Genomic DNA, 26470 nt, shown 5'->3' with positions numbered 1-26470 from the left:
AAACGACCCTGTTACAGTGAACCAAAGGGCAAAGTTCAACTTTATTTTGATAATTATTGATCTAGAGAGTCCAGAGAATTGTCCTAGACTGGTCTGGTTCCGATCAGGCAAAAAACCAGGGACTAGTTCGCAAAAGTAGGATTTGGACAAAATCGGCCATAACAAATTTTTTGTTGCTCAAATCGAGAATTCGAGATAAACATATTGTCCGCCTTGAGCCAAGGAACACAGTGGTGCAAAAAGCTTGATTCCAAGTCAAACGGTCTAGGAGTTATGAGCAATTTAGTACTTTTGGTTGCTGTAGCGCCACCTATGGGCCAATCGGGGTCATACTCTGATAGGTTCTCCCCAAACTGAGGCCCTACCACCTGGCCAGGTTTCAAGTCTCTAGGCCTTACGGTTTGGGCTGCACGATGCGTTTTAGGTTTTTTTTTTTTTTTCAAATAGCAATTACAATAGGTTTTCAGCACTTCGTGCTTGAACACCTAATAATAGGCGACCTTTTTGACAGTTATAGCGCCACCTATGGTCCGATCTCCATGAAACTCTGCATGCTTCTTCACCATGTCATGACACATGTGCTCATCAGTTTTTGTGAAGTTCTGAGTTTTATTTATGATTTATAGGCTTTTGAGTGTATTTTGACACGCCCCCTTTTCTAAACGACCCTGTTACAGTGAACCAAAGGGCAAAGTTCAACTTTATTTTGATAATTATTGATCTAGAGAGTCCAGAGAATTGTCCTAGACTGGTCTGGTTCCGATCAGGCAAAAAACCAGGGACTAGTTCGCAAAAGTAGGATTTGGACAAAATCGGCCATAACAAATTTTTTGTTGCTCAAATCGAGAATCCGAGATAAACATATTGTCCGCCTTGAGCCAAGGAACACAGTGGTGCAAAAAGCTTGATTCCAAGTCAAACGGTCTAGGAGTTATGAGCAATTTAGTACTTTTGGTTGCTGTAGCGCCACCTATGGGCCAATCGGGGTCATACTCTGATAGGTTCTCCCCAAACTGAGGCCCTACCACCTGGCCAGGTTTCAAGTCTCTAGGCCTTACGGTTTGGGCTGCACGATGCGTTTTAGGTTTTTTTTTTTTTTTCAAATAGCAATTACAATAGGTTTTCAGCACTTCGTGCTTGAACACCTAATAATAGGCGACCTTTTTGACAGTTATAGCGCCACCTATGGTCCGATCTCCATGAAACTCTGCATGCTTCTTCACCATGTCATGACACATGTGCTCATCAGTTTTTGTGAAGTTCTGAGTTTTTATTTATGATTTATAGGCTTTTGAGTGTATTTTGACACGCCCCCTTTTCTAAACGACCCTGTTACAGTGAACCAAAGGGCAAAGTTCAACTTTATTTTGATAATTATTGATCTAGAGAGTCCAGAGAATTGTCCTAGACTGGTCTGGTTCCGATCAGGCAAAAAACCAGGGACTAGTTCGCAAAAGTAGGATTTGGACAAAATCGGCCATAACAAATTTTTTGTTGCTCAAATCGAGAATTCGAGATAAACATATTGTCCGCCTTGAGCCAAGGAACACAGTGGTGCAAAAAGCTTGATTCCAAGTCAAACGGTCTAGGAGTTATGAGCAATTTAGTACTTTTGGTTGCTGTAGCGCCACCTATGGGCCAATCGGGGTCATACTCTGATAGGTTCTCCCCAAACTGAGGCCCTACCACCTGGCCAGGTTTCAAGTCTCTAGGCCTTACGGTTTGGGCTGCACGATGCGTTTTAGGTTTTTTTTTTTTTTTCAAATAGCAATTACAATAGGTTTTCAGCACTTCGTGCTTGAACACCTAATAATAGGCGACCTTTTTGACAGTTATAGCGCCACCTATGGTCCGATCTCCATGAAACTCTGCATGCTTCTTCACCATGTCATGACACATGTGCTCATCAGTTTTTGTGAAGTTCTGAGTTTTATTTATGATTTATAGGCTTTTGAGTGTATTTTGACACGCCCCCTTTTCTAAACGACCCTGTTACAGTGAACCAAAGGGCAAAGTTCAACTTTATTTTGATAATTATTGATCTAGAGAGTCCAGAGAATTGTCCTAGACTGGTCTGGTTCCGATCAGGCAAAAAACCAGGGACTAGTTCGCAAAAGTAGGATTTGGACAAAATCGGCCATAACAAATTTATAGGCTTTTGAGTGTATTTTGACACGCCCCCTTTTCTAAACGACCCTGTTACAGTGAACCAAAGGGCAAAGTTCAACTTTATTTTGATAATTATTGATCTAGAGAGTCCAGAGAATTGTCCTAGACTGGTCTGGTTCCGATCAGGCAAAAAACCAGGGACTAGTTCGCAAAAGTAGGATTTGGACAAAATCGGCCATAACAAATTTTTTGTTGCTCAAATCGAGAATCCGAGATAAACATATTGTCCGCCTTGAGCCAAGGAACACAGTGGTGCAAAAAGCTTGATTCCAAGTCAAACGGTCTAGGAGTTATGAGCAATTTAGTACTTTTGGTTGCTGTAGCGCCACCTATGGGCCAATCGGGGTCATACTCTGATAGGTTCTCCCCAAACTGAGGCCCTACCACCTGGCCAGGTTTCAAGTCTCTAGGCCTTACGGTTTGGGCTGCACGATGCGTTTTAGGTTTTTTTTTTTTTTTCAAATAGCAATTACAATAGGTTTTCAGCACTTCGTGCTTGAACACCTAATAATAGGCGACCTTTTTGACAGTTATAGCGCCACCTATGGTCCGATCTCCATGAAACTCTGCATGCTTCTTCACCATGTCATGACACATGTGCTCATCAGTTTTTGTGAAGTTCTGAGTTTTATTTATGATTTATAGGCTTTTGAGTGTATTTTGACACGCCCCCTTTTCTAAACGACCCTGTTACAGTGAACCAAAGGGCAAAGTTCAACTTTATTTTGATAATTATTGATCTAGAGAGTCCAGAGAATTGTCCTAGACTGGTCTGGTTCCGATCAGGCAAAAAACCAGGGACTAGTTCGCAAAAGTAGGATTTGGACAAAATCGGCCATAACAAATTTTTTGTTGCTCAAATCGAGAATCCGAGATAAACATATTGTCCGCCTTGAGCCAAGGAACACAGTGGTGCAAAAAGCTTGATTCCAAGTCAAACGGTCTAGGAGTTATGAGCAATTTAGTACTTTTGGTTGCTGTAGCGCCACCTATGGGCCAATCGGGGTCATACTCTGATAGGTTCTCCCCAAACTGAGGCCCTACCACCTGGCCAGGTTTCAAGTCTCTAGGCCTTACGGTTTGGGCTGCACGATGCGTTTTAGGTTTTTTTTTTTTTTTCAAATAGCAATTACAATAGGTTTTCAGCACTTCGTGCTTGAACACCTAATAATAGGCGACCTTTTTGACAGTTATAGCGCCACCTATGGTCCGATCTCCATGAAACTCTGCATGCTTCTTCACCATGTCATGACACATGTGCTCATCAGTTTTTGTGAAGTTCTGAGTTTTATTTATGATTTATAGGCTTTTGAGTGTATTTTGACACGCCCCCTTTTCTAAACGACCCTGTTACAGTGAACCAAAGGGCAAAGTTCAACTTTATTTTGATAATTATTGATCTAGAGAGTCCAGAGAATTGTCCTAGACTGGTCTGGTTCCGATCAGGCAAAAAACCAGGGACTAGTTCGCAAAAGTAGGATTTGGACAAAATCGGCCATAACAAATTTATAGGCTTTTGAGTGTATTTTGACACGCCCCCTTTTCTAAACGACCCTGTTACAGTGAACCAAAGGGCAAAGTTCAACTTTATTTTGATAATTATTGATCTAGAGAGTCCAGAGAATTGTCCTAGACTGGTCTGGTTCCGATCAGGCAAAAAACCAGGGACTAGTTCGCAAAAGTAGGATTTGGACAAAATCGGCCATAACAAATTTTTTGTTGCTCAAATCGAGAATCCGAGATAAACATATTGTCCGCCTTGAGCCAAGGAACACAGTGGTGCAAAAAGCTTGATTCCAAGTCAAACGGTCTAGGAGTTATGAGCAATTTAGTACTTTTGGTTGCTGTAGCGCCACCTATGGGCCAATCGGGGTCATACTCTGATAGGTTCTCCCCAAACTGAGGCCCTACCACCTGGCCAGGTTTCAAGTCTCTAGGCCTTACGGTTTGGGCTGCACGATGCGTTTTAGGTTTTTTTTTTTTTTTCAAATAGCAATTACAATAGGTTTTCAGCACTTCGTGCTTGAACACCTAATAATAGGCGACCTTTTTGACAGTTATAGCGCCACCTATGGTCCGATCTCCATGAAACTCTGCATGCTTCTTCACCATGTCATGACACATGTGCTCATCAGTTTTTGTGAAGTTCTGAGTTTTATTTATGATTTATAGGCTTTTGAGTGTATTTTGACACGCCCCCTTTTCTAAACGACCCTGTTACAGTGAACCAAAGGGCAAAGTTCAACTTTATTTTGATAATTATTGATCTAGAGAGTCCAGAGAATTGTCCTAGACTGGTCTGGTTCCGATCAGGCAAAAAACCAGGGACTAGTTCGCAAAAGTAGGATTTGGACAAAATCGGCCATAACAAATTTATAGGCTTTTGAGTGTATTTTGACACGCCCCCTTTTCTAAACGACCCTGTTACAGTGAACCAAAGGGCAAAGTTCAACTTTATTTTGATAATTATTGATCTAGAGAGTCCAGAGAATTGTCCTAGACTGGTCTGGTTCCGATCAGGCAAAAAACCAGGGACTAGTTCGCAAAAGTAGGATTTGGACAAAATCGGCCATAACAAATTTTTTGTTGCTCAAATCGAGAATCCGAGATAAACATATTGTCCGCCTTGAGCCAAGGAACACAGTGGTGCAAAAAGCTTGATTCCAAGTCAAACGGTCTAGGAGTTATGAGCAATTTAGTACTTTTGGTTGCTGTAGCGCCACCTATGGGCCAATCGGGGTCATACTCTGATAGGTTCTCCCCAAACTGAGGCCCTACCACCTGGCCAGGTTTCAAGTCTCTAGGCCTTACGGTTTGGGCTGCACGATGCGTTTTAGGTTTTTTTTTTTTTTTTCAAATAGCAATTACAATAGGTTTTCAGCACTTCGTGCTTGAACACCTAATAATAGGCGACCTTTTTGACAGTTATAGCGCCACCTATGGTCCGATCTCCATGAAACTCTGCATGCTTCTTCACCATGTCATGACACATGTGCTCATCAGTTTTTGTGAAGTTCTGAGTTTTATTTATGATTTATAGGCTTTTGAGTGTATTTTGACACGCCCCCTTTTCTAAACGACCCTGTTACAGTGAACCAAAGGGCAAAGTTCAACTTTATTTTGATAATTATTGATCTAGAGAGTCCAGAGAATTGTCCTAGACTGGTCTGGTTCCGATCAGGCAAAAAACCAGGGACTAGTTCGCAAAAGTAGGATTTGGACAAAATCGGCCATAACAAATTTATAGGCTTTTGAGTGTATTTTGACACGCCCCCTTTTCTAAACGACCCTGTTACAGTGAACCAAAGGGCAAAGTTCAACTTTATTTTGATAATTATTGATCTAGAGAGTCCAGAGAATTGTCCTAGACTGGTCTGGTTCCGATCAGGCAAAAAACCAGGGACTAGTTCGCAAAAGTAGGATTTGGACAAAATCGGCCATAACAAATTTTTTGTTGCTCAAATCGAGAAGCCGAGATAAACATATTGTCCGCCTTGAGCCAAGGAACACAGTGGTGCAAAAAGCTTGATTCCAAGTCAAACGGTCTAGGAGTTATGAGCAATTTAGTACTTTTGGTTGCTGTAGCGCCACCTATGGGCCAATCGGGGTCATACTCTGATAGGTTCTCCCCAAACTGAGGCCCTACCACCTGGCCAGGTTTCAAGTCTCTAGGCCTTACGGTTTGGGCTGCACGATGCGTTTTAGGTTTTTTTTTTTTTTTCAAATAGCAATTACAATAGGTTTTCAGCACTTCGTGCTTGAACACCTAATAATAGGCGACCTTTTTGACAGTTATAGCGCCACCTATGGTCCGATCTCCATGAAACTCTGCATGCTTCTTCACCATGTCATGACACATGTGCTCATCAGTTTTTGTGAAGTTCTGAGTTTTATTTATGATTTATAGGCTTTTGAGTGTATTTTGACACGCCCCCTTTTCTAAACGACCCTGTTACAGTGAACCAAAGGGCAAAGTTCAACTTTATTTTGATAATTATTGATCTAGAGAGTCCAGAGAATTGTCCTAGACTGGTCTGGTTCCGATCAGGCAAAAAACCAGGGACTAGTTCGCAAAAGTAGGATTTGGACAAAATCGGCCATAACAAATTTATAGGCTTTTGAGTGTATTTTGACACGCCCCCTTTTCTAAACGACCCTGTTACAGTGAACCAAAGGGCAAAGTTCAACTTTATTTTGATAATTATTGATCTAGAGAGTCCAGAGAATTGTCCTAGACTGGTCTGGTTCCGATCAGGCAAAAAACCAGGGACTAGTTCGCAAAAGTAGGATTTGGACAAAATCGGCCATAACAAATTTTTTGTTGCTCAAATCGAGAATCCGAGATAAACATATTGTCCGCCTTGAGCCAAGGAACACAGTGGTGCAAAAAGCTTGATTCCAAGTCAAACGGTCTAGGAGTTATGAGCAATTTAGTACTTTTGGTTGCTGTAGCGCCACCTATGGGCCAATCGGGGTCATACTCTGATAGGTTCTCCCCAAACTGAGGCCCTACCACCTGGCCAGGTTTCAAGTCTCTAGGCCTTACGGTTTGGGCTGCACGATGCGTTTTAGGTTTTTTTTTTTTTTTCAAATAGCAATTACAATAGGTTTTCAGCACTTCGTGCTTGAACACCTAATAATAGGCGACCTTTTTGACAGTTATAGCGCCACCTATGGTCCGATCTCCATGAAACTCTGCATGCTTCTTCACCATGTCATGACACATGTGCTCATCAGTTTTTGTGAAGTTCTGAGTTTTATTTATGATTTATAGGCTTTTGAGTGTATTTTGACACGCCCCCTTTTCTAAACGACCCTGTTACAGTGAACCAAAGGGCAAAGTTCAACTTTATTTTGATAATTATTGATCTAGAGAGTCCAGAGAATTGTCCTAGACTGGTCTGGTTCCGATCAGGCAAAAAACCAGGGACTAGTTCGCAAAAGTAGGATTTGGACAAAATCGGCCATAACAAATTTATAGGCTTTTGAGTGTATTTTGACACGCCCCCTTTTCTAAACGACCCTGTTACAGTGAACCAAAGGGCAAAGTTCAACTTTATTTTGATAATTATTGATCTAGAGAGTCCAGAGAATTGTCCTAGACTGGTCTGGTTCCGATCAGGCAAAAAACCAGGGACTAGTTCGCAAAAGTAGGATTTGGACAAAATCGGCCATAACAAATTTTTTGTTGCTCAAATCGAGAATCCGAGATAAACATATTGTCCGCCTTGAGCCAAGGAACACAGTGGTGCAAAAAGCTTGATTCCAAGTCAAACGGTCTAGGAGTTATGAGCAATTTAGTACTTTTGGTTGCTGTAGCGCCACCTATGGGCCAATCGGGGTCATACTCTGATAGGTTCTCCCCAAACTGAGGCCCTACCACCTGGCCAGGTTTCAAGTCTCTAGGCCTTACGGTTTGGGCTGCACGATGCGTTTTAGGTTTTTTTTTTTTTTTCAAATAGCAATTACAATAGGTTTTCAGCACTTCGTGCTTGAACACCTAATAATAGGCGACCTTTTTGACAGTTATAGCGCCACCTATGGTCCGATCTCCATGAAACTCTGCATGCTTCTTCACCATGTCATGACACATGTGCTCATCAGTTTTTGTGAAGTTCTGAGTTTTATTTATGATTTATAGGCTTTTGAGTGTATTTTGACACGCCCCCTTTTCTAAACGACCCTGTTACAGTGAACCAAAGGGCAAAGTTCAACTTTATTTTGATAATTATTGATCTAGAGAGTCCAGAGAATTGTCCTAGACTGGTCTGGTTCCGATCAGGCAAAAAACCAGGGACTAGTTCGCAAAAGTAGGATTTGGACAAAATCGGCCATAACAAATTTTTTGTTGCTCAAATCGAGAATCCGAGATAAACATATTGTCCGCCTTGAGCCAAGGAACACAGTGGTGCAAAAAGCTTGATTCCAAGTCAAACGGTCTAGGAGTTATGAGCAATTTAGTACTTTTGGTTGCTGTAGCGCCACCTATGGGCCAATCGGGGTCATACTCTGATAGGTTCTCCCCAAACTGAGGCCCTACCACCTGGCCAGGTTTCAAGTCTCTAGGCCTTACGGTTTGGGCTGCACGATGCGTTTTAGGTTTTTTTTTTTTTTCAAATAGCAATTACAATAGGTTTTCAGCACTTCGTGCTTGAACACCTAATAATAGGCGACCTTTTTGACAGTTATAGCGCCACCTATGGTCCGATCTCCATGAAACTCTGCATGCTTCTTCACCATGTCATGACACATGTGCTCATCAGTTTTTGTGAAGTTCTGAGTTTTATTTATGATTTATAGGCTTTTGAGTGTATTTTGACACGCCCCCTTTTCTAAACGACCCTGTTACAGTGAACCAAAGGGCAAAGTTCAACTTTATTTTGATAATTATTGATCTAGAGAGTCCAGAGAATTGTCCTAGACTGGTCTGGTTCCGATCAGGCAAAAAAACAGGGACTAGTTCGCAAAAGTAGGATTTGGACAAAATCGGCCATAACAAATTTATAGGCTTTTGAGTGTATTTTGACACGCCCCCTTTTCTAAACGACCCTGTTACAGTGAACCAAAGGGCAAAGTTCAACTTTATTTTGATAATTATTGATCTAGAGAGTCCAGAGAATTGTCCTAGACTGGTCTGGTTCCGATCAGGCAAAAAACCAGGGACTAGTTCGCAAAAGTAGGATTTGGACAAAATCGGCCATAACAATTTTTTTGTTGCTCAAATCGAGAATCCGAGATAAACATATTGTCCGCCTTGAGCCAAGGAACACAGTGGTGCAAAAAGCTTGATTCCAAGTCAAACGGTCTAGGAGTTATGAGCAATTTAGTACTTTTGGTTGCTGTAGCGCCACCTATGGGCCAATCGGGGTCATACTCTGATAGGTTCTCCCCAAACTGAGGCCCTACCACCTGGCCAGGTTTCAAGTCTCTAGGCCTTACGGTTTGGGCTGCACGATGCGTTTTAGGTTTTTTTTTTTTTTTCAAATAGCAATTACAATAGGTTTTCAGCACTTCGTGCTTGAACACCTAATAATAGGCGACCTTTTTGACAGTTATAGCGCCACCTATGGTCCGATCTCCATGAAACTCTGCATGCTTCTTCACCATGTCATGACACATGTGCTCATCAGTTTTTGTGAAGTTCTGAGTTTTTATTTATGATTTATAGGCTTTTGAGTGTATTTTGACACGCCCCCTTTTCTAAACGACCCTGTTACAGTGAACCAAAGGGCAAAGTTCAACTTTATTTTGATAATTATTGATCTAGAGAGTCCAGAGAATTGTCCTAGACTGGTCTGGTTCCGATCAGGCAAAAAACCAGGGACTAGTTCGCAAAAGTAGGATTTGGACAAAATCGGCCATAACAAATTTTTTGTTGCTCAAATCGAGAATCCGAGATAAACATATTGTCCGCCTTGAGCCAAGGAACACAGTGGTGCAAAAAGCTTGATTCCAAGTCAAACGGTCTAGGAGTTATGAGCAATTTAGTACTTTTGGTTGCTGTAGCGCCACCTATGGGCCAATCGGGGTCATACTCTGATAGGTTCTCCCCAAACTGAGGCCCTACCACCTGGCCAGGTTTCAAGTCTCTAGGCCTTACGGTTTGGGCTGCACGATGCGTTTTAGGTTTTTTTTTTTTTTTCAAATAGCAATTACAATAGGTTTTCAGCACTTCGTGCTTGAACACCTAATAATAGGCGACCTTTTTGACAGTTATAGCGCCACCTATGGTCCGATCTCCATGAAACTCTGCATGCTTCTTCACCATGTCATGACACATGTGCTCATCAGTTTTTGTGAAGTTCTGAGTTTTATTTATGATTTATAGGCTTTTGAGTGTATTTTGACACGCCCCCTTTTCTAAACGACCCTGTTACAGTGAACCAAAGGGCAAAGTTCAACTTTATTTTGATAATTATTGATCTAGAGAGTCCAGAGAATTGTCCTAGACTGGTCTGGTTCCGATCAGGCAAAAAACCAGGGACTAGTTCGCAAAAGTAGGATTTGGACAAAATCGGCCATAACAAATTTATAGGCTTTTGAGTGTATTTTGACACGCCCCCTTTTCTAAACGACCCTGTTACAGTGAACCAAAGGGCAAAGTTCAACTTTATTTTGATAATTATTGATCTAGAGAGTCCAGAGAATTGTCCTAGACTGGTCTGGTTCCGATCAGGCAAAAAACCAGGGACTAGTTCGCAAAAGTAGGATTTGGACAAAATCGGCCATAACAAATTTTTTGTTGCTCAAATCGAGAATCCGAGATAAACATATTGTCCGCCTTGAGCCAAGGAACACAGTGGTGCAAAAAGCTTGATTCCAAGTCAAACGGTCTAGGAGTTATGAGCAATTTAGTACTTTTGGTTGCTGTAGCGCCACCTATGGGCCAATCGGGGTCATACTCTGATAGGTTCTCCCCAAACTGAGGCCCTACCACCTGGCCAGGTTTCAAGTCTCTAGGCCTTACGGTTTGGGCTGCACGATGCGTTTTAGGTTTTTTTTTTTTTTTCAAATAGCAATTACAATAGGTTTTCAGCACTTCGTGCTTGAACACCTAATAATAGGCGACCTTTTTGACAGTTATAGCGCCACCTATGGTCCGATCTCCATGAAGCTCTGCATGCTTCTTCACCATGTCATGACACATGTGCTCATCAGTTTTTGTGAAGTTCTGAGTTTTTATTTATGATTTATAGGCTTTTGAGTGTATTTTGACACGCCCCCTTTTCTAAACGACCCTGTTACAGTGAACCAAAGGGCAAAGTTCAACTTTATTTTGATAATTATTGATCTAGAGAGTCCAGAGAATTGTCCTAGACTGGTCTGGTTCCGATCAGGCAAAAAACCAGGGACTAGTTCGCAAAAGTAGGATTTGGACAAAATCGGCCATAACAAATTTTTTGTTGCTCAAATCGAGAATCCGAGATAAACATATTGTCCGCCTTTAGCCAAGGAACACAGTGGTGCAAAAAGCTTGATTCCAAGTCAAACGGTCTAGGAGTTATGAGCAATTTAGTACTTTTGGTTGCTGTAGCGCCACCTATGGGCCAATCGGGGTCATACTCTGATAGGTTCTCCCCAAACTGAGGCCCTACCAACTGGCCAGGTTTCAAGTCTCTAGGCCTTACGGTTTGGGCTGCACGATGCGTTTTAGGTTTTTTTTTTTTTTTCAAATAGCAATTACAATAGGTTTTCAGCACTTCGTGCTTGAACACCTAATAATAGGCGACCTTTTTGACAGTTATAGCGCCACCTATGGTCCGATCTCCATGAAACTCTGCATGCTTCTTCACCATGTCATGACACATGTGCTCATCAGTTTTTGTGAAGTTCTGAGTTTTATTTATGATTTATAGGCTTTTGAGTGTATTTTGACACGCCCCCTTTTCTAAACGACCCTGTTACAGTGAACCAAAGGGCAAAGTTCAACTTTATTTTGATAATTATTGATCTAGAGAGTCCAGAGAATTGTCCTAGACTGGTCTGGTTCCGATCAGGCAAAAAACCAGGGACTAGTTCGCAAAAGTAGGATTTGGACAAAATCGGCCATAACAAATTTATAGGCTTTTGAGTGTATTTTGACACGCCCCCTTTTCTAAACGACCCTGTTACAGTGAACCAAAGGGCAAAGTTCAACTTTATTTTGATAATTATTGATCTAGAGAGTCCAGAGAATTGTCCTAGACTGGTCTGGTTCCGATCAGGCAAAAAACCAGGGACTAGTTCGCAAAAGTAGGATTTGGACAAAATCGGCCATAACAAATTTTTTGTTGCTCAAATCGAGAATCCGAGATAAACATATTGTCCGCCTTGAGCCAAGGAACACAGTGGTGCAAAAAGCTTGATTCCAAGTCAAACGGTCTAGGAGTTATGAGCAATTTAGTACTTTTGGTTGCTGTAGCGCCACCTATGGGCCAATCGGGGTCATACTCTGATAGGTTCTCCCCAAACTGAGGCCCTACCACCTGGCCAGGTTTCAAGTCTCTAGGCCTTACGGTTTGGGCTGCACGATGCGTTTTAGGTTTTTTTTTTTCAAATAGCAATTACAATAGGTTTTCAGCACTTCGTGCTTGAACACCTAATAATAGGCGACCTTTTTGACAGTTATAGCGCCACCTATGGTCCGATCTCCATGAAACTCTGCATGCTTCTTCACCATGTCATGACACATGTGCTCATCAGTTTTTGTGAAGTTCTGAGTTTTATTTATGATTTATAGGCTTTTGAGTGTATTTTGACACGCCCCCTTTTCTAAACGACCCTGTTACAGTGAACCAAAGGGCAAAGTTCAACTTTATTTTGATAATTATTGATCTAGAGAGTCCAGAGAATTGTCCTAGACTGGTCTGGTTCCGATCAGGCAAAAAACCAGGGACTAGTTCGCAAAAGTAGGATTTGGACAAAATCGGCCATAACAAATTTATAGGCTTTTGAGTGTATTTTGACACGCCCCCTTTTCTAAACGACCCTGTTACAGTGAACCAAAGGCAAAGTTCAACTTTATTTTGATAATTATTGATCTAGAGAGTCCAGAGAATTGTCCTAGACTGGTCTGGTTCCGATCAGGCAAAAAACCAGGGACTAGTTCGCAAAAGTAGGATTTGGACAAAATCGGCCATAACAAATTTTTTGTTGCTCAAATCGAGAATCCGAGATAAACATATTGTCCGCCTTGAGCCAAGGAACACAGTGGTGCAAAAAGCTTGATTCCAAGTCAAACGGTCTAGGAGTTATGAGCAATTTAGTACTTTTGGTTGCTGTAGCGCCACCTATGGGCCAATCGGGGTCATACTCTGATAGGTTCTCCCCAAACTGAGGCCCTACCACCTGGCCAGGTTTCAAGTCTCTAGGCCTTACGGTTTGGGCTGCACGATGCGTTTTAGGTTTTTTTTTTTTTTTCAAATAGCAATTACAATAGGTTTTCAGCACTTCGTGCTTGAACACCTAATAATAGGCGACCTTTTTGACAGTTATAGCGCCACCTATGGTCCGATCTCCATGAAACTCTGCATGCTTCTTCACCATGTCATGACACATGTGCTCATCAGTTTTTGTGAAGTTCTGAGTTTTATTTATGATTTATAGGCTTTTGAGTGTATTTTGACACGCCCCCTTTTCTAAACGACCCTGTTACAGTGAACCAAAGGGCAAAGTTCAACTTTATTTTGATAATTATTGATCTAGAGAGTCCAGAGAATTGTCCTAGACTGGTCTGGTTCCGATCAGGCAAAAAACCAGGGACTAGTTCGCAAAAGTAGGATTTGGACAAAATCGGCCATAACAAATTTATAGGCTTTTGAGTGTATTTTGACACGCCCCCTTTTCTAAACGACCCTGTTACAGTGAACCAAAGGGCAAAGTTCAACTTTATTTTGATAATTATTGATCTAGAGAGTCCAGAGAATTGTCCTAGACTGGTCTGGTTCCGATCAGGCAAAAAACCAGGGACTAGTTCGCAAAAGTAGGATTTGGACAAAATCGGCCATAACAAATTTTTTGTTGCTCAAATCGAGAATCCGAGATAAACATATTGTCCGCCTTGAGCCAAGGAACACAGTGGTGCAAAAAGCTTGATTCCAAGTCAAACGGTCTAGGAGTTATGAGCAATTTAGTACTTTTGGTTGCTGTAGCGCCACCTATGGGCCAATCGGGGTCATACTCTGATAGGTTCTCCCCAAACTGAGGCCCTACCACCTGGCCAGGTTTCAAGTCTCTAGGCCTTACGGTTTGGGCTGCACGATGCGTTTTAGGTTTTTTTTTTTTTTTCAAATAGCAATTACAATAGGTTTTCAGCACTTCGTGCTTGAACACCTAATAATAGGCGACCTTTTTGACAGTTATAGCGCCACCTATGGTCCGATCTCCATGAAACTCTGCATGCTTCTTCACCATGTCATGACACATGTGCTCATCAGTTTTTGTGAAGTTCTGAGTTTTATTTATGATTTATAGGCTTTTGAGTGTATTTTGACACGCCCCCTTTTCTAAACGACCCTGTTACAGTGAACCAAAGGGCAAAGTTCAACTTTATTTTGATAATTATTGATCTAGAGAGTCCAGAGAATTGTCCTAGACTGGTCTGGTTCCGATCAGGCAAAAAACCAGGGACTAGTTCGCAAAAGTAGGATTTGGACAAAATCGGCCATAACAAATTTATAGGCTTTTGAGTGTATTTTGACACGCCCCCTTTTCTAAACGACCCTGTTACAGTGAACCAAAGGGCAAAGTTCAACTTTATTTTGATAATTATTGATCTAGAGAGTCCAGAGAATTGTCCTAGACTGGTCTGGTTCCGATCAGGCAAAAAACCAGGGACTAGTTCGCAAAAGTAGGATTTGGACAAAATCGGCCATAACAAATTTTTTGTTGCTCAAATCGAGAATCCGAGATAAACATATTGTCCGCCTTGAGCCAAGGAACACAGTGGTGCAAAAAGCTTGATTCCAAGTCAAACGGTCTAGGAGTTATGAGCAATTTAGTACTTTTGGTTGCTGTAGCGCCACCTATGGGCCAATCGGGGTCATACTCTGATAGGTTCTCCCCAAACTGAGGCCCTACCACCTGGCCAGGTTTCAAGTCTCTAGGCCTTACGGTTTGGGCTGCACGATGCGTTTTAGGTTTTTTTTTTTTTTTCAAATAGCAATTACAATAGGTTTTCAGCACTTCGTGCTTGAACACCTAATAATAGGCGACCTTTTTGACAGTTATAGCGCCACCTATGGTCCGATCTCCATGAAACTCTGCATGCTTCTTCACCATGTCATGACACATGTGCTCATCAGTTTTTGTGAAGTTCTGAGTTTTTATTTATGATTTATAGGCTTTTGAGTGTATTTTGACACGCCCCCTTTTCTAAACGACCCTGTTACAGTGAACCAAAGGGCAAAGTTCAACTTTATTTTGATAATTATTGATCTAGAGAGTCCAGAGAATTGTCCTAGACTGGTCTGGTTCCGATCAGGCAAAAAACCAGGGACTAGTTCGCAAAAGTAGGATTTGGACAAAATCGGCCATAACAAATTTTTTGTTGCTCAAATCGAGAATCCGAGATAAACATATTGTCCGCCTTGAGCCAAGGAACACAGTGGTGCAAAAAGCTTGATTCCAAGTCAAACGGTCTAGGAGTTATGAGCAATTTAGTACTTTTGGTTGCTGTAGCGCCACCTATGGGCCAATCGGGGTCATACTCTGATAGGTTCTCCCCAAACTGAGGCCCTACCACCTGGCCAGGTTTCAAGTCTCTAGGCCTTACGGTTTGGGCTGCACGATGCGTTTTAGGTTTTTTTTTTTTTTTCAAATAGCAATTACAATAGGTTTTCAGCACTTCGTGCTTGAACACCTAATAATAGGCGACCTTTTTGACAGTTATAGCGCCACCTATGGTCCGATCTCCATGAAACTCTGCATGCTTCTTCACCATGTCATGACACATGTGCTCATCAGTTTTTGTGAAGTTCTGAGTTTTATTTATGATTTATAGGCTTTTGAGTGTATTTTGACACGCCCCCTTTTCTAAACGACCCTGTTACAGTGAACCAAAGGGCAAAGTTCAACTTTATTTTGATAATTATTGATCTAGAGAGTCCAGAGAATTGTCCTAGACTGGTCTGGTTCCGATCAGGCAAAAAACCAGGGACTAGTTCGCAAAAGTAGGATTTGGACAAAATCGGCCATAACAAATTTATAGGCTTTTGAGTGTATTTTGACACGCCCCCTTTTCTAAACGACCCTGTTACAGTGAACCAAAGGGCAAAGTTCAACTTTATTTTGATAATTATTGATCTAGAGAGTCCAGAGAATTGTCCTAGACTGGTCTGGTTCCGATCAGGCAAAAAACCAGGGACTAGTTCGCAAAAGTAGGATTTGGACAAAATCGGCCATAACAAATTTTTTGTTGCTCAAATCGAGAATCCGAGATAAACATATTGTCCGCCTTGAGCCAAGGAACACAGTGGTGCAAAAAGCTTGATTCCAAGTCAAACGGTCTAGGAGTTATAGCGCCACCTATGGTCCGATCTCCATGAAACTCTGCATGCTCTTCACCATGTCATGACACATGTGCTCATCAGTTTTTGTGAAGTTCTGAGTTTTTATTTATGATTTATAGGCTTTTGAGTGTATTTTGACACGCCCCCTTTTCTAAACGACCCTGTTACAGTGAACCAAAGGGCAAAGTTCAACATTTTTTTGATAATTATTGATCTAGAGATCAGGCAAAAAACCAGGGACTAGTTCGCAAAAGTAGGTTTTGGACAAAATTGGCAATAACAAATTTTTTAAAACCTGGACGTGCCAAACACATTGACATCAAGTATCACTTCATTCGAGAGCAAATTGCAAGTGGAGTCATAGACTTGAAATACTGCAAAACTGAAGATATGATTGCTGACATATTCACTAAAGGACTGAGTGAAGAAAAGTTCATGAAGCTGAGACAGATGGCTGGAGTTAAAACAGTTAATTAAATCATTCTGTTTGCGAGTGAGAAGGAGTGTTGGAAAAATTCACTCTTGCCAGAATGATTATTAAGATGTATCTAATGTGAAACTCTTGTTTTTGACCACTGGGGGGAGCTCTGGGCATATTTTTGTATTCTGTTAGCTAGCCCTGAAAAAGAGCTGTATACGTTTTTTGAACACACAGTAAAGGAGGACGCACATTTTGTTCTGTGCGTTTAACTGAATAATAAGTATTCCGAGTCTTTATTGAAAACCAACAGTATGTTCTTACAGAGCCTGTCAGCCTCTTCAAATGTGGCAAATCACACGTTTCTGTGAAATCTGATTTCTGAGTTATGACTCGTCAAAGTTTGTTGCAATGTTAAGTGTAAAGGATTTTTTTGGCCGCTTTTTTGCCCCTGGGGCAATTACCGTACCCCCGATCTCTTAGAAAAGATGTAGCACACCTCTCTTCAATAAGCCGCACGATTTGACGCCTCTCTCAGGGGTCTGTGATGTCAGCATGTATTTTTTATAACATAGTAACAGATAGTTCCTATAGAGTTATTATAGAGTTAAAATCTTTATTAACAAGTGCCTTTGGTATGGCACACGGTTGCTAGGGTGCTGTAATTGGTTGCGAGGGTGAGGCTATGAAGATTTTAGACCAGTACTTATTGGCTGCTTGATAATATAAATCCTCTGAGGGAGAGAGAGAGAGGGAGAGAAATGCAGGGGTGTCAGGCCCTTTGTGTCTGTGTGTGTGAAAAAGTCGGTTGGGATTTGAAATTCTGAACATTCCGCAATGTTAAGTCAATGGGATTTTTTTGGCCGCTTTTTCGTCTGCTGTGCGAACATCGTACACCCGATCGCTTAGAAAAGTCATAGCACACCTCTCCTCAATGAGCCGCATGATTTGACGCCTCACTCAGGGGTCTGTGACAATCGGTGCAGGAGGAGTTACGCGCCAAACTTTGTCCAGAATAATAATAATAACTAGAATGTACATTTCCAGAAGAAAATGTGAAGTGGTGCTTGCAGTGGCAAAACTCGCCACTCGGTTGCTAGGGCGTTGCTAGGCGGTTGCCAGGGTATTCTGGGTGGTTGCCATGGTGTTGCTAGGCGGTTGCTAGGGTGTTCTGGGTGGTTGCTAGGGTGTTGCCAGGCAGTTGCTAGGGTGTTGCTAGGGTAGTTGCTATGGTGTTGCTAGGAGGTTGCTAGGGTATTCTGGGTGGTTGCTAGGGTGTTGCTAGGCGGTTGCTATGGTGTTCTGGGTGGTTGCAATGGTGTTGCTAGGCGGTTGCTAGGGTATTCTGGGTGGTTGCTAGGCGGTTGCTAGAGTGTTCTGGGTGGTTGCTAGGGTGTTGCTAGGCGGTTGCTAGGGTATTCTGGTTGGTTGCTATGGTGTTGCTAGGTGGTTGCTAGGGTGTTCTGGTGGTTGCTAGGGCGTTGCTAGGCAGTTGCTAGGGTGTTATGGGTGGTTGCTAGGGTGTTGCTAGGGTAATCTGGGTGGTTGCTATGGTGTTAATAGGTGGTTGGTAGTTGTCAAAGATGGTTACTGTTGAGTTTGTAGCATTTTATTGGCATGATTTAGCACTTAGCACATGTAGCAAGTCCTGTTTGCTAGCATGAGTCAAAAGACCCAAACCCCATCTCTATACGATGTTCTGATGCAGAGATGTAGGTCTTGCAAAATGGTTGCTAGGGTACTCTGTTTGGTTGCTAGGGAGTGGCTTGGCAGCTGCCAATGATGAAACTCCAAAGGCTGCTTGTCAGTATGAATTATATAAACCAACCCCCATCTCTATACGATGTTCTGATATAGAGATGTAGGTCTTGCAAAATGGTTGCTAGAGTACTCTGTTTGGTTGCTAGGGAGTGGCTTGGCAGCTGCCAATGATGAAACTCCAAAGGCTGCTTGTCAGTATGAATGATATAAACCAACTCCCATGCCTCTGTGACATTCAGAATGGACGATATTCCTCTTTGGATTTTGGTTGCTAAGGTGCTCGACAATGGTTGCTAGGGCGTGGCTAGGAAGTGTTGAGGTGATTCATGATTGGCTGTTTGCTGCCCCGAGTCAAACGAGACCACCCTCATGTTTCTATGACAATTCAGTCCAGAGATATCCCTTCGATCTCTTTCAATGGAAGTCTATGGGAGTTGTTGCCAAGGTGCTCTAAATGGTTGCTAGGGTGTGGTTTGATAGCTTCACAATGATCCTGAGAGACTGATTGGTTGTCTGAGTAAAATGAGCCCGCCCCTTTGTCTCTACGACACTGTGATCCAGAGTTATGTTCAATATAAAAGCGGTTTCTATGGTGTAGGACGGCCCATTTCATGGGCCGTCCTACACCATAGTAAGTCAATGGGGAAACTTTGGGCAGCTCCTGCCCCCCAGGGGTGCAACTTTTACCCCATTGTGTGGTATGTTCTTACAGAGCCTGTCAGCCTCTTCAAATGTGGTAAATTACACGTTTCTGCGACATCCTCGTTCCGAGCTACGGCTCGTCAAAGTTTGACGCAATGTTAAGTCTATGGGATTTTTCGGCCGGTTTTTCGCCCCTGGGGCAAACATCGTACCCCCGATCGCTTATAAAAGTCATAGCACACCATTCCCGAACAGGCCGCACGTTTTGACACCTCATTCATGGGTCTGTGACAAAAACTGAGGGAGGAGTAGCGCGTCAAAAAGTGGCCAGAAGAATAAGAAGAATAAGAATAAGAACTAGAAACAGAGCATTTCCTGCGGAACATGCGTGTGAATGCTTAAAATGCTTAACTGAAATGCAAAGAAAGAAAGAAAGAAAGAAAGAAAGAAAGAAAGAAAGAAAGAAAGAAAGAAAGAAAGAAAGAAAGAAAGAAAGAAAGAAAGAAAGAAAGAAAGAAAGAAAGAAAGAAAGAAAGAAAGAAAGAAAGAAAGAAAGAGAAAGAAGGATTAGTAGAAAGAAAGAAAGATGGATTAGTTAGAAAGAAAGAAAGATGGATTAGTTAGAAAGAAAGAAAGATGGATTAGTTACAAAGAAAGAAAGATTAGGTAGAAAGAAAGAAAGAAAGATTAGGTAGAAAGAAAGAAAGAAAGATTAGGTAGAAAGAAAGAAAGAAAGAAAGAAAGAAAGAAAGAAAGAAAGAAAGAAAGAAAGAAAGAAAGAAAGAAAGAAAGAAAGAAAGAAAGAAAGAAAGAAAGAAAGAAAGAAAGAAAGAAAAAGAAAGAAGGATTAGTTAGAAAGAAAGAAAGATGGATTAGTTAGAAAGAAAGAAATATGGATTAATTACAAAGAAAGAAAGATTAGGTAGAAAGAAAGAAAGAAAGAAAAAAAGAAAGAAAGAAAGAAAGAAAGAAAAAGAAAGAAGGATTAGTTAGAAAGAAAGAAAGATGGATTAGTTAGAAAGAAGGAGATTAGGTAGAAAGAAAGAAAGAAAGAAAGAAAGAAAGAAAGAAAGAAAGAAAGAAAGAAAGAAAGAAAGAAAGAAAAAGAAAGAAGGATTAGTTAGAAAGAAAGAAAGATGGATTAGTTCGAAAGAAAGAACGATTAGGTAGAAAGAAAGAAAGAAAGATTAGGTAGAAAGAAAGAAAGAAAGAAAGAAAGAAAGAAAGAAAGAAAGAAAGAAAGAAAGAAAGAAAGAAAGAGAAAGAAGGATTAGTAGAAAGAAAGAAAGATGGATTAGTTAGAAAGAAAGAAAGATGGATTAGTTAGAAAGAAAGAAAGATGGATTAGTTACAAAGAAAGAAAGATTAGGTAGAAAGAAAGAAAGAAAGATTGGGTAGAAAGAAAGAAAGAAAGATTAGGTAGAAAGAAAGAAAGAAAGAAAGAAAGAAAGAAAGAAAGAAAGAAAGAAAGAAAGAAAGAAAGAAAGAAAGAAAGAAAAAGAAAGAAGGATTAGTTAGAAAGAAAGAAAGATGGATTAGTTAGAAAGAAAGAAATATGGATTAATTACAAAGAAAGAAAGATTAGGTAGAAAGAAAGAAAGAAAGAAAGAAAAAGAAAGAAGGATTAGTTAGAAAGAAAGAAAGATGGATTAGTTAGAAAGAAGGAGATTAGGTAGAAAGAAAGAAAGAAAGAAAGAAAGAAAGAAAGAAAGAAAGAAAGAAAGAAAGAAAGAAAGAAAGAAAGAAAAAGAAAGAAGGATTAGTTAGAAAGAAAGAAAGATGGATTAGTTCGAAAGAAAGAACGATTAGGTAGAAAGAAAGAAAGAAAGATTAGGTAGAAAGAAAGAAAGAAAGAAAGAAAGAAAGAGAGAAAGAAAGAAAGAAAGAAAGAAAGAAAGAAAGAAAGAAAGAAAGAAAGAAAGAAAGAAAGAAAGAAAGAAAGAAAAAGAAAGAAGGATTAGTTAGAAAGAAAGAAAGATGGATTAGTTAGAAAGAAAGAAAGATTAGGTAGAAAGAAAGAAAGAAAGAAAGAAAGAAAGAAAAAGAAGGATTAGTTAGAAAGAAAGAAAGATGGATTAGTTAGAAAGAAAGAAAGATTAGGTAGAAAGAAAGAAAGATTAGGTAGAAAGAAAGAAAGAAAGAAAGAAAGAAAGAAAGAAAGAAAGAAAGAAAGAAAGAAAGAAAGAAAGAAAGAAAGAAAGAAAAAAAGAAAGAAAGAAAGAAAGAAAGAAAGAAAGAAAGAAAGAAAGAAAGAAAGAAAGAAAGAAAGAAAGAAAGAAAGAAGGATTAGTTAGAAAGAAAGAAAGATGGATTAGTTAGAAAGAAAGAAAGATTAGGTAGAAAGAAAGAAATAAGGATTAGGTAGAAAGAAAGAAAGAAAGAAATATAGATTAGTTACAAAGAGAAAGAAAGATAGATAGATAGATAGATAGATAGATAGATAGATAGATAGATAGATAGATAGATAGATAGATAGATAGATAGATAGATAGATAGATAGATAGATAGATAGATAGATAGATAGATAATTTGGACACAGAAAGTCAAATAGTTAGACAGGCAGATAGATAGAAGAGGATAAAAGGAGGAGTAGAAAGGAGAAGAAGAGATTAGGAAAGAAGGGGAGAAGAGGAGGAGTAGAGGATGGAAGGAGGAAGTAGAGGATGGAACCTGTAAAGTTCCTTCAGAAAAGAACTCAGAGACTGTGCAACAATCAGAACACAGGACCAATTATGTGTGTCTCCCTTTGATCTGTGCTAATCAACATCACCTGTGCAATCAGCTTTCCTATTTAGACAGAGGGCAAAATCGCTGATACTTGGCCTCGAACAAACCTCCCTAGAGACAAAACTATAGGTGGTATCGGCGAAATGACCTGATCGTGAGCGAGACAAGGCCTTTGTGAACGATGTGATGTATTTTTTGTGTGGATAGAGTTGAAAAAAGAGACCACTTTGGCAAGTTGAAAAACTAATGATCAGAGCATTACGGACCAAAGTTTGACCTGAATTTATAATTGCTGCCAATGGAGGATTGTCTGTCACTCTTGTCCTTTGGAAGGACACAGAGGAAAAACTGTAAGTCCGAGGGATTTACTAAACACACGTGAGGAAGCACAACAAAAATACCTACGTTTCAAGTATAATTACATGCCCGAAGAGTTAAAATTGTGGCCAGGCCAGCGATTTAAAAATTATTTTTTACGATTAGTTTTCAAGCTGGCTCACTCTAGCAGATTACATCACGTGCTCTAGCTCTGAACAGTCTCTCTCATCCGCTTCCATTAAAATCTGAGAAACGGCTTGAAAAACTTCATGAGACTAAAGTAGAGATTGTGAAAAAAGTATAAAAGATTTCAAAAAGTTGAATACAACATTAATAGCTTAAAGATTTCTCAACATTTTAAAGTTGAAATGACAAAAATAGCTGAAAGTATGCACAAGTAGTGGGCTTTGAAAGCAGAAGGAGCATAAAGCAGGATTTGAAGAATTCTCCATTGACTTACATGTTTAAAAAAATGCACAAAAAGATTAATAATTTAAAAAGTATAAAAGTTATAAAAAAGAAAAATAATAGAACACATGTCCTTGAAAAGCTGAACATTTTGATACTTGAATGGTTTTTGTAGCACAAAGTAGAGAGGAGTTATAAGCGACCGTGGAAGAATACGGAATAATAATAATAATAATAATAATAATAATAATAATAAAGATTTGGATTTCAATAGTGTGAATGCTTGAAAGCATTCACACTAATAATAAGTATGCACAATAACACTAGTGTTGCTTTGCCATAGGCAAGCACCACTAACTAGAAAAAGTTCGTCGAGACAAACTTTAAGTTGGCTTGTGAAAGTTTGGACCAGAAAGTTTGAAGAAGTTTAAAGTAGTTTGAAGTTTAAATTAGTTGAAAGTTAAAATTAGTTTGAATTTTAAAGTAGTTTGAAGTTGAAAGTTGAAAGTAGTTTAAAGCTTAAAGTAGTTTAAAGTTTAACTTACTTTGAATTTTAAAGTAGTTTGAAGAATAAATTAGTTTAAAGTTTAAATTAGTTTAAAGTAGCTTAAAGTTTTAAATAGTTTGAAGTTTAAAGTTTAGTTTGAAGTAATTTAAGTTGCTGGGGTGTTTCTAGTGGGTTGCTAAGGATTTCTGAGTGGTTGCTAGGTGGTTACTAAGGTATTTGGGTGGTTGCTAGGGTGCTCTGGCTGGTTGCTAGGTGGTTGCTATGGTATTTTGGTTGTTGCTAGGGTGTTCTGGGTGGTTGTTAGGCAGATGCTAGGGTGTTCTGGGTGGTTGCTATGGTGTTTTAAGGTATTTTGGTTGGTTGCTAGGGTGTTCTGGGTGGTTGTTAGGCAGATGCTAGGGTGTTCTGGGTGGTTGCTATGGTGTTTTAAGGTATTTTGGGTGGTTGCTAGGGTGCCCTGGCTGGTTGCTAGGTGGTTGCTATGGTATTTTGGTTGTTGCTAGGGTGTTCTGGGTGGTTGTTAGGCAGATGCTAGGGTGTTCTGGGTGGTTGCTATGGTGTTTTAAGGTATTTTGGTTGGTTGCTAGGGTGTTATGGGTGGTTGCTAGGCAGTTGCTAGGGTGTTCTGAGTGGTTGCTATGGTGTTGCTAGGGTGTTTTAAGGTATTTTGGGTGGTTGCTATGGTGTTGCTAGGATGCTAGGGTGTTCTGGGTGGTTGCTATGGTGTTTTAAGGTATTTTGGTTGGTTGCTAGGGTGTTCTGGGTGGTTGTTAGGCTGTTGCTAGGGTGTTCTGAGTGGTTGCTATGGTGTTGCTAGGGTGTTCTAAGGTATTTTGGGTGGTTGCTATGGTGTTGCTAGGATGTTTTAAGGTATTTTGGGTGGTTGCTAGGGTGTTCTGGATGGTTGTTAGGCAGTTGCTAGGGTGTTCTGGGTGGTTGCTATGGTGTTGCTAGGGTGTTTTAAGGTATTTTGGGTGGTTGCTAGGGTGTTCTGGGTGGTTGCTAGGCAGTTGCTAGGGTGTTCTGGGAGTTGCTAGGCAGTTGCTGGGGTGTTCTGGGTGGTTGCTATGGTGTTGCTAGGGTGTTTTTAGGTATTTTGGGTGGTTGCTAGGGTGTTCTGGGTAGTTGCTAGGCAGTTGCTAGGGTGTTCTGGGAGTTGCTAGGCAGTTGCTAGGGTGTTCTAGGGTATTTTGGGTGGTTGCTATGGTGTTGCTAGGGTGTTTTAAGGTATTTTGGGTGGTTGCTAGGGTGTTCTGGGTGGTTGCTAGGCAGTTGCTAGGGTGTTCTAGGGTATTTTGTGTGGTAGCTATGGTGTTGCTAGGGTGTTTTAAGGTATTTTGGGTGGTTGCTAGGGTGTTCTGGGTGGTTGCTATGGTGTTGCTAGGGTGTTAAACGCTATTTAGGATGGTTGCTAGGGTGTTTAAGGTATTTTGGGTGGTTGCTAGGGTGTTCTGGGTGGTTGCTATGGTGTTGCTATGGTGTTCTAGGGTATTGTGGGTGGTTGCTATGGTGTTGCTAGGGTGATTTAAGGTATTTTGGTTGGTTGTTAGGGTGTTCTGGGTGGTTGCTAGGCAGTTGCTAGGGTGTTCTAGGGTATTTTGGGTGGTTACTATGGTGTTGCTAGGGTGTTTTAAGGTATTTTGGGTGGTTGCTCGGCAGTTGCTAGGGTGTTCTGGGTGGTTGCTATGGTGTTGCTAGGGTATTCTATGGTATTTTGGGTGGTTGTTATGGTGTTGCTAGGGTGTTGTATGGTATTTTGGGTGGTTGCTAGGCAGTTGCTAGGGTGTTCTGGGTGGTTGCTATGGTGAACTATTTATGAATTTAAAAGTTCATAAGTGTATGAATTTATGAAAATTCATAAGTGTATGAATTCATGAGTTTATGTGTACGAGTTTATGAGTTTAGAGTTTATAAGTTTAAATGAGTAAGAGTTCATGAGTTTATAAGTGTATGAGTTTATAAGTGTACGAGTTTATGAGTTTAGAGTTTGTAAGTTTAAATGAGTCTAAGAGTTCAAGTTTAGAGTTTATTAATTTATTATGAGTTTAATAGTTTAAGTGTAGACAGAAAAGTGTCATAGATAGATTAGTTTATTAGTTTAAATGAGTCTCAATGGCTCATAGTATATAGAATGGCAGTTTGATTCAGTCTAGGGCTTCAAGGAGTTTAGATTTGAATTTTTGACAGTTGGCCAGTTTGAAAATCTGAACATTCCGCAATGTTAAGTCAATGGGAGTTTTTTCCGAGTTTGATCGTCATTTTTAGGAAAACCGTAAGTCCGATCAGTTAGAAAAGATATAGCACACTAAGTCAGAACAGTCTGAGTGTCTGAGCCGAGTTTGGAGTTTGTAGAGTTAAAGCTCTAGGAGTAGTTAGAGTCAAAAATTTTAGTGGTAATAAAAAGAATAATAATAACTAGAAAAAGTTCGTCGAGACAAACTTTAAGTTGGCTTGTGAAAGTTTGGACCAATAAGTTTGAAGAAGTTTAAATTAGTTTAAAGTTTAAATTAGTTTAAATTTTAAAGTAGTTTGAAGTTGAAATTAGTTTAAAGTTTAAAGTAGTTTAAAGTTTAAAGTTTTAATGGTTTAAAGTTTAAAGTAGTTTAAAGTTTGAAGTATAGTTTGAAGTAATTTAAAGTTGCTAGGGTGTTTCTAGTGGGTTGCTAAGGTGTTCTGGGTGGTTGCCTGGCGGTTGCTAAGGTATTTTAGGTGGTTGCTAGGGTGTTTTGGATGGTTGCTATGGTGTTGCTTGGGTGTTCTACGGTATTTTGGGTGGTTGCTATGGTGTTGCTAGGGTGTTTTAAGGTATTTTGGATGGTTGCCATGGTGTTCTGGGTGGTTGCTATGGTGTTGCTAAGGTGTTGTAAGGTATTTTGGGTGGTTGCTATGGTGTTCTGGGTGGTTGCTAGGCAGTTGCTAGGGTGTTCTGGGGTTGCTAGGCAGTTGCTAGGGTGTTCTGGTGGTTGCTAGGGTGTTGCTAGGGTGTTCTAGGGTATTTTGGGTGGTTGCTATGGTGTTGCTAGGGTGATTTAAGGTATTTTGGGTGGTTGCTAGGGTGTTCTGGGTGGTTGCTAGGCAGTTGCTAGGGTGTTCTGGTGGTTGCTAGGGTGTTGCTAGGGTGTTCTAGGGTATTTTGGGTGGTTGCTATGGTGTTGCTAGGGTGATTTAAGGTATTTTGGGTGGTTGCTAGGGTGTTCTGGGTGGTTGCTATGCAGTTGCTAGGGTGTTCTGGTGGTTGCTAGGGTGTTGCTAGGGTGTTCTAGGGTATTTTGGGTGGTTGCTATGGTGTTGCTAGGGTGATTTAAGGTATTTTGGGTGGTTGCTAGGGTGTTCTGGGTGGTTGCTAGGCAGTTGCTAGGGTGTTCTGGTGGTTGCTAGGGTGTTGCTAGGGTGTTCTAGGGTATTTTTGGTGGTTGCTATGGTGTTGCTAGGGTGATTTAAGGTATTTTGGGTGGTTGCTAGGGTGTTCTGGGTGGTTGCTAGGGTGTTCTAGAGCATTTTGGGTGGTTGCTATGGTGTTGCTAGGGTGTT

Source organism: Siphateles boraxobius, unplaced genomic scaffold (genome assembly GCF_051911475.1).
Source record: "Siphateles boraxobius isolate OS27281-9 unplaced genomic scaffold, OSU_SipBor_1 16, whole genome shotgun sequence".
NCBI classification, from domain to species: Eukaryota; Metazoa; Chordata; class Actinopteri; order Cypriniformes; family Leuciscidae; genus Siphateles; species Siphateles boraxobius.
The sequence above is the reverse complement of the archived record's forward strand: the minus strand, read 5'-3'. Positions refer to the sequence as shown.